This window comes from Gordionus sp. m RMFG-2023, chromosome 3, assembly GCF_954871325.1.
Source record: "Gordionus sp. m RMFG-2023 chromosome 3, tfGorSpeb1-WG-v2, whole genome shotgun sequence".
NCBI lineage: Eukaryota > Metazoa > Nematomorpha > Gordioida > Chordodea > Parachordodidae > Gordionus > Gordionus sp. m RMFG-2023.
The window spans coordinates 43,019,308-43,028,692 of record NC_088777.1 but is presented as its reverse complement, the minus strand read 5'-3'; positions in this window follow the sequence as shown (position 1 = coordinate 43,028,692).

The following is a 9,385-nucleotide window of genomic DNA, read 5'->3' as shown; positions in this document are numbered from 1 at the left end:
CGATTCCTTCTGTAAGATATTCTTTTCGTAATGGATATGTAGCTTTAGGAGGTAAATATTGTATTGTTAGATTTACAAAGGGAGTGTGTTTAAAATTTCTATAATTTTTTAACCCTATTTAGATACCACCCCCCCCCACCCCCCCCTCTCCCATAAATTTATATCTTCTATTATAATTAATTATAATATGCATGTACACGCTAACAAAAATAATCTAACTCAAATGCTTTACCTTTAAAACTAATAAAAAATTCTTAAATTACTCCATTTTAAATTTTTTTATCAATTAGATTTTCATATCAAATACTTTAAAATACCAATTTGGTTTTCTGATTTTGCATTTTTCTGAATTAAAATGGGACTGATTCAAAATGAACATTTAATTAATTGGAAAATAAACATAACATTTTGGATACTCAAAAATCAGCACAAAAATGAATATTTATTGAATTTAAACGACCTCAAGTGTTTAGTTTTGTTTTATTTTGATGTGTACGCACATCTAATAATATAATAATTTATACAATAATAATATATACAGTTTATTTTTTAAGTGTTTAATACTTTTTTCTCCAAAAATGTTTTAGCAAAAGTCAATTAACCTAGCAGCCCCGAACCTGTGGTTAGTTGGATCATCGATGGGAATAGTCGAATCAAGTGATTTATTAGGCTTCTTATAAGACAAAAAAATTTTCTTCAGATTTTCAAATATAACTATAATGCTTTATTTATATGATATTCTATTTACAATTATAACAAATAAAATTACAATCTTTTTTGGCACAGGACTCATTCGCCCAACCTTTGCATACTCTGAATTAAATTCAATCTTCAAAAATATGAAAATTTTTATAATACTGTTTACATATAATAGAGACATCTTTTATTAATTTTTTAACAATGTGTTTTTTTTTGCTTTTTTATTCTGCTGTTTTAATAGAAGCTGCTTCTTGAATGGGGATGAGGTTAAAATCTCAGCCTTTTTTTCCCTTATTCCTTTAATCTGTGAATTAGTAGATGAGATTGGGACTGGGATAAATGATGGACTTGGGAGATTAATGTTTGAAGTGATATATCATTAATTGAGGTGTAATAGAACTAAATGAGTGGCTAGAAATAGAAGGAAAAGTGCTGGGAAGAAAATTAATAGATGAGTTAGGAATAGACATAATTGAATTGAGGAATTTGGAAGTGTATGTCAGAACTTTCTCCTAATATAAACGATCTATCATGATTTGACGAAGGAATAAAATCCCCCTCCCGAAAGACATTTTCATTATATATTCCACACGATCTAAATCCTTTTTAAATATTTTTTGAGCCTGCCAAAGGTAAAATATCATTTATAATAGAGTGAATATCATAATTGGAAAAAGATATCCCAAGGTGATTTCATATCCACGAATTAATACCAATGTTAGAAATTTTTTTAAAGGTCTATATACTATCCTATCTAAGGGTTGCAATTTATAAGTAGTGTGGAGGAAGATATAAAAGTATTTTACCATTATCTATACAATATTGAATAGCATGATAAGATAGATGGGATATGTGATTATCCAAAATTAACAAAATTTTATATTTCTGGCTGCATCTGGTATTAGAAACAACGTGACAACATATCAAATTCATCCTCTTGCATTTACCCAGATGTGTTGAATGCGCCAATACATTCTTGAGGATCGTCTCTAATAAAATGATTATAATTTTTTTACGTGGAAAAATTAACATGTGGGAGGGGGGAGGGATATAATTATCTAAGGCGTTAACAGCCAGCGTTATTGGAGTGCCTTGCTCTGCGGAGGTAATAGCTCCGACTTGTTTCTAACACTTCTGCTCTACAACAATCTTTGATGGGTTTTTCACAGTTGTCAAGCTTGTTTCGTCCATATTATAAATTGATATTGGTCTTAGATCAAGTATTCCCTCATATAGATTAAAAAATCAGAGAATGGCCTATTGATTAAAACCAGCAGCTCGAGCTAAACCAGTAGGTTCAAGAGATCTTAGAGATAATGTTGGATTTATTCTCAAAGAGAAACATTCTTAATGGGCATTTTATTAGTTTTCCAAGTTTGGGTATTTTTTTATTTAATAGAATAGCATGATAATATGCTTTAATCTTTATCTAATATATAAATAACAATATTATAATTTTTTAATACCTTTTTAACAGATAAACTATAAAAAGTTTTACTATATGAAATTAGATATCCAACCATTTTATTTTCCTCCTTATCATCAAATTCTTTTTGTTTAATATCTTGACCTATCTTTGGCATGCCAGCCATTTTATAGGTATTATACCTAATAAAATAAATAATAAATTCATTCAAAATTTATCTAATTCTATATTTATATATATAATATAATTTGATCTTATTATCAGGCCAAAATAAATCCTGCTCATAACTAAAATGTTCATATCTAATAAAATGTAATAATTTGAATCATATTATATTGTCAATTATAATAGATTTAAATAATATTTCTTTGCTAGATATATTATATTTTAAATAATTAATCTTATTATCAGGCTAAGATTTTGGTAATAAAATATTCATATATGATTGATTAAATATATTTATAATTAAAATTTAACAAAATATGTCAATCACAATATATATGTATATGATTTTAGATTGCAGGATATTTATTTAAGTCTAATATTATATTAAAATTGAAATGTATTATGAAAAATTAATTTAATAATAATTATCATTTTATATATTACATTTATAAAATATTATATTTTAACTAGACTATACTTTTCTTGATGACATATCATTTTCATATACAGTGTTATGATGATTTAATGAAAGTGCCTCCAAATTCGATTTCGTACAGGGCCACCCAAAATCCCCTAGTTTATACGGTAATGTAAAAAAAATCACTAAAAAAATTTCCTTTATTGCTTGATATACTGATTTTTTAAATTTTGTTATATTAAAACATTTTGACTCTATTTTGCAAATTGTTTCGAAGGGGATTATAAATTAATGAATGCCAAATGATCTATTCGTAACACAGTTTCCACAACGAACATCCCGCTTACCTTCTACAAACTTCTCTTTCAGCGTCACATAAGTGGGAGGGGGGGGGGTAATATCTATGAGAGGCGGGCTTAAGGGATAGCGTAAATTTATTTGGAAGCTATCAATTAAATATTTTGATGAAATAGGGAAAAATATTGCTAAAAATTTATTTATTACTTTTATTATAGACCTATTATAATATACATATATTGTTAAACACCGACATAATCTATTTATTGAATTCAATCAGTCAATATTTTAAAACTTATTTCTAAATAATTTCCTGCAATATTAATAAATATAATTCAGGGTATGAAATTCATATTCATGCTTGTTTTACATTAATAATTTTTTGATAGTTTGTATAAGTTATTCTTTTTAAAATATATGAAAGGATTACCATTATAATTAAAACTTGTAAATAGGTTTTTAAGGAAATATTTTTCCAGGGAATATTCTGTCATGTAGACACTCTTCCCTTTACACTACTCATATTATGAGTCCACATGCGGCAGCATGTAAAATTGATGTTTCTAGCAACACCTTTCTCACATACATCACATGATTAAGTACCTGTCTCTCTTCTCTATTGGTCTCTAATTCTCCTCTAACACTTTCTCCAAAATCTTCATAAGTTTAATTGTTGTGTATGATCTACAATCAGGATTTTCCGCCAGCCGTTAGGTATAGTCTCTTTGAGAATAATTAAGTTTCATACATCGGGAAACCACTTGATTCTTACTTCAGATGCTTGAAACACTTCTGCTACCATTCGTTAGAACCTCTGCTGTATCTTCTCTGTCCTTTTTAATCTTTTTAAACCAGTTCACACACCCTTCGCTATCTGCTCTACCATTTTATCATATTCCCTTTTCCTTCCTCATTTTCAAATTCCTTTACAGGCCTTGCTTTTTAGTTTCCTGCGTTTTCGCAATAATTTGTTCTTATTTCTTTCTGCTCGTATATTTTCCCATGTCACCCTTAGGTAAAGTTTTTCACTATCCTGTTTATCATATCCTTTCTTATCAATTACTCTAGCTATGCTAGGATACTACTACTACGTTTGTATTTCAACGGTCTTTTTGTCCATTAACCGACGTTTACTGTTGCTTTTAATTGAATCTTTTTAATCATTTCCCACTTGTCATTTACACTTGATACTTCGAAAACTTTCACTCACACTTGTGGTAACTATTATAACAATTTATACGCCTTGGGACGCCTTTGACTATAAAATCGTATTCCACTAAACGATGTTACAAGATACAGTCACAACCAGGTATTACCTTCACATGAATTTCCTCGATCCCCTTTTCTCACCAACAAATAATATACCGACTTTCTTACACCCTTAGATTTATAAGTCACCAGAGGCGTAGCCAGGGTGGGGGGCAAGGGAAAAATGCCCACCCCTCTTCAGAAATTTATCACATTTTGCGAATATCATTTTAAGATAATAAAAATATCCTTCTTAGTTCTCTCACCATTCCCTGTCCCCCAAAAATGGCATATATCTTAAGCAATAATTCGAAAGAAAGAATGAAAAAGTTAATATTTTTTTAAACTAAAACTATTGATTATAATTCATACTTTTTTGGAAAAAAGCAATTTATATATAAAAAAGTAAAACCAAAAATGTATTTTAGGAAATGAAATACAAATCAAAGATAAGTTTTAAGACAAAAGTGAAATGTGTTATAATTACTATTAATAGATCCATAAAATTACTAAATAATATAATATCTCAAATATAATTTTTATAAAGTGAGTAACTTTAAATTATTTTTCTTAATAAAATGAAATATAATTATAAAATTATTGATGAAATTACTAAAAAAAAAATTAACGCACAATACTAACAGTGGAATATTACGTCGAGATTTACAGTATATCTAATTTTATCTAATATGATATGACAATCAAATAATTTTTACTAATAGGGAATTATATATCAGAAGACTATAGAATATTGATAAGGTCGTGCAGAAAACATCTTTTAAAGAATATAAATAAAAAAATATAATTCTATGCTTCAGTAGCATTAATAACTAATAAGTTACATTCATTATGGGGTAAATAATATGATGATTGACTTTTAATATCATTTTTTTATTTAAAATAAATAGATGGCGTTAAAGAATTGAATGCAAATTTATTATCAAAAACATTGATTAGTAAAGTTTATTAAAATATTAACTGCAATATATTCTATAACTAACAAATATGTCTGTAAAAGTGGCATTTACCTATTGTAACCAATTTTATATAATAGAGAAATATCAAATGGCAAAAGCAGGCCGAAGGCCCGCCCAAAATGATGTCTTTGTGCGTAGCCCTCAGAAATTTTCTAACTCCCCCTCCCCCTTTTAGAAAATCCTGGCTACGCCTATGTTCACTAAATATTTGCCGTCAATATTTTGCTGTACTGTTCACAGAAACAGCAAATTTTAAGATCGGGTGCCCAGATTAAATTCTTTCGATAATTATCTTTGGGATACAGCACCCCACATGGTGAGTTGTTCTTAGACAATTAGATTGTGATAGAGTTAGAAATAGGACCGTCTGATAAGCTTTTCTGTCCTTGGTAACATCAATTTTAACTAAAGTTATAGTTTTGTTTTTGCATTTATAATTCATTTTACTTGTAATATTTTATTGTCCTATCAATAGTTTAGGGAGTGTGTTCACTGTTGGCTTTTCAATATAATCCCTAAAATTATTCATATTTATTTCAAAATTTAAATTAATATTGCATTATACTATTAAAAGGGTAAAATCAAGTGAGCTAGGTATGATTTAAACAGCGATTGAGCTTATAAAACATATTGAGAACAATGTTTCTTTACAAATTGATAATTCCTAGATTATCATCATGATTAGAATAAATGAAATTTATATTAATTTTTAAAATTAAAGTATCTCGATCGAACCTATATTTTTATTACTAATTTTATCTATCTATTATATTTTATCTTTAAATTTCGAATTTTGCAATATTGTTTTATACGGGTAGGGTAATGATAATGCAATGATGTCGGGCAACGTTATGCAAACTAGAAAACTTTTTTAAAATGTAGAGCAAACCCTAAACCATATCATTTGTTATAATCAAGCAAGTTGGGAGTAAGGTGGAATAAATTTCCCAAATTTTGGATGAACATAGTTTAAAATTTACAGTTCACGTCAATATCTGCGCTATGCCGCATAAATAGAGATTTTTTTGTAACTAAAGATATTTGATATTATTTGATACATCATTGATAAACTTTATTAATTTTGAAATATCCTATTGAAAAATTGAAATGAAAGAAACGGATTTGATATTACTAAAATTCGGGTTATAGCTTCTTCTGGAAATCTTGAAAGAAGGATAGGGAAAAGATTAAAATTGGAAACAGGATCTCATTTAGCATTTGACAAGAGGTATAAATAAAATTTATTAATATAAAAAAAGTTATTTTTAGTCGTGGCTACACTACACTATGAATGGCTATACCCCACCATAATTATAACTTGCTTAAAAAATAATAGAAGTTGGGAATACGCCCTTTTTAAAATAAATACTAACCTATGGGCATCTGTGTTTTTCATTAATTCTAAAAATAAGCCTGAAAATAAATTCATTCAGTATTACAAATTAAACATCAATTCCACTGAACTACACCTCCTAATACTAATATTGGTTTAAATTTGTATATATCATATATTAGTCAAAGGAGAATGATGTGTGGTATAAATACCTTCCTCTTCTTTAGTATTAGAAGGCCAAGGTTATAAAAAATAAAGCGATAAAAATTAGCTGTCACTATAACCGAATATGTAATAATAAAACTACGAATTCTATCGAAAATTAATCGCTAAATTTCCCCCCGTGTTTGTATTTCAATTATACCCTAGGGGAACCCCCCCCCCCCTCCCCCATTGCTTCCGAAATATCTTTTAATATAATTAATATTGAAACAACATCTACAACGCTAAAATCATGCGATTGAATATTTTTAAGGTTGGCCAAAATTTTGTTACTAATAATTTTTTAATTTATGCTGGCTACTATACTAGTTAAGGTTAAACCCTAATAAAGTACAAAATATTTACAAATCTTAGAAGTAGTACTTACTATTTTTCAATCAGCTTTAATGGAGATTATATATAGATAATCAAGGAAAAATGAACAATATTTTTTATAGGAAAGACCCGGCTAAAGGCCGAAAAAATTCCTCAATAAAGATAAATAATGTAGATAATCATTTAATAAAATAGGCCTATATCACCATAATGTTATATAAAAGTTTATTATGTGTTCCTAATTTTTGGCTCGGTGAAAATTCAAAAATAAAATCCAAATAGATTTATTTATAAATTTATCTAAGTAAATATTCTTGTAAATTATAAAAAAAATTAGTCAATAATATATATTTTATTCAACCCAAAAAAACATCTTTTAATTATATTTAGAAGTGATATAATACGTCCTTGATTGAAAAAAAATCTTACTTGCCCCACGTTTTACATTTGATTATTTAATTTAAAGAAGCTGAGTGAACAATCATTCAACGGGAGAACTTGATATACGGACAAAATTATATTAAATAAAAAATCATTTCTTGAAAATCATCATATTAGAATATGTGATTATTGGATTATATAAAATAAAATTTTCTATATATGTTTATCAAGAAAAATTATACCCCATTTTTTTATATGGGATATAGTAGTTAACAATTTATTTTCAAATGATGTCCAAGAGATATCTTGTAAATTCCACAAACGTTGGCATTTTGACATGGCAATGTTATATGCTTTCTTGTAATCATAATTCTCTAGAAAGATCTTGTTGTCATCTTGTGGTATCATGATAACAACATTTTCTCTGCCTGAAAAGTAGTGACAGTCATTTAAATTACAATTAGCTAACCTAAAAGAAGAAGTGTTTTGCAAACAAAATTGAGCTCTAATAATATTTCTCTTAAAATATCTTTCATTTAAATAACATATTTAGATTTTCTTGATAAAGTTTGTCTGCATATTATCCTCAAAATAAGTTGAAGTATATTTAATAGCATAATAAAATCTTCATCATCACTGGAAGTTTTTTTGTTTGAATTTATTGATGTTGCCAAATTATTTTTCTTATTATCTTTAGCGTCCTTTATCTTTAGGGATTAAAAAATATATTTTATATATAAGAATATTTAATACATCATAAAAAGCTAGTTTAATAAATAATTCTATATAGTATTGGGCAGAAGAGTATATTTTATTATAAGTACATCTAACTAAAATCTAGTAAAATTATTTAAGACTGTGAAGATAAAATAGAGATGTGTTTCGGTAGATTGACTGTGGATGGATTTTTAAAGATAATTAGTTACTTTTGGCGGTTAAATTCCGCAATAAATGCAACTAGTTACAACGATAGAAATAAAATCATATTAATCATATATAGTTGGGTATATTTTTTGATTTATTTTTTTTTTAAATTGAGGTATTAAATAATCAATGAAACGTACCACATAAAAAATTAGAAAAATTTCACAATGTTTTAAAAATTTAAAATATCTATGTTAAAAATTTACATGGGCAATAGATAATTACCTAATAAAATCACTAAACCCCTTCCTAAATGTCTTACAAACTATTTATCCGAAAGATAAATTATTGAATATAAATACAACATCAAATGCTAATTTTTTTTGATATGTATGCGTAAATTTGATAGCTTGTTTAGAATAGTTTTATCGTGATTTCGGTAAAAAAGTTTGATTTACCTCGAATACATCAATAACTTAGATAATGGTCATAAATTTATTAGCCCACAGATATCTCTATTCACTCAGACCCCAGGTCTAGACTTTGTTGTCATGCTTTCCATACAACTGCTTTCAAGAAATTGTTTTTCTTATTATTTGAAAAAAAACGAATTGTTTTTCGCCTTTTATGAATACGATTAATTATCCCTATTTGCATCCTAAAACATTTAAAAACTATTTTAACTAACAGTTTACATTGTGTTAATAGGCTGAATATTTATTATTGTTTTAGACATAGTCAACTCCTTTTTAATTAAAATAGATTTTTTTAAAAATCATACCTATAAAAATATGAATGCAATCGAATAATTGCATTGTTTTCGTATAAGGTATCTTCGTATTATCTTAGTTATGAATCTATCATTAGTTCGTCGAATATTTAATTCGGAAACTAATTTTTTCTAAAAAAAATATTTTCAAAATCAAAAAAATATTAGTATTAATTTTTTTTTTTAAAAGAGTGATTAATAAATTAGGAAATAAATTTAATAAAAAAGTTAAATATAATACATATACCATAAGCTATTCAAAACTCGTTAT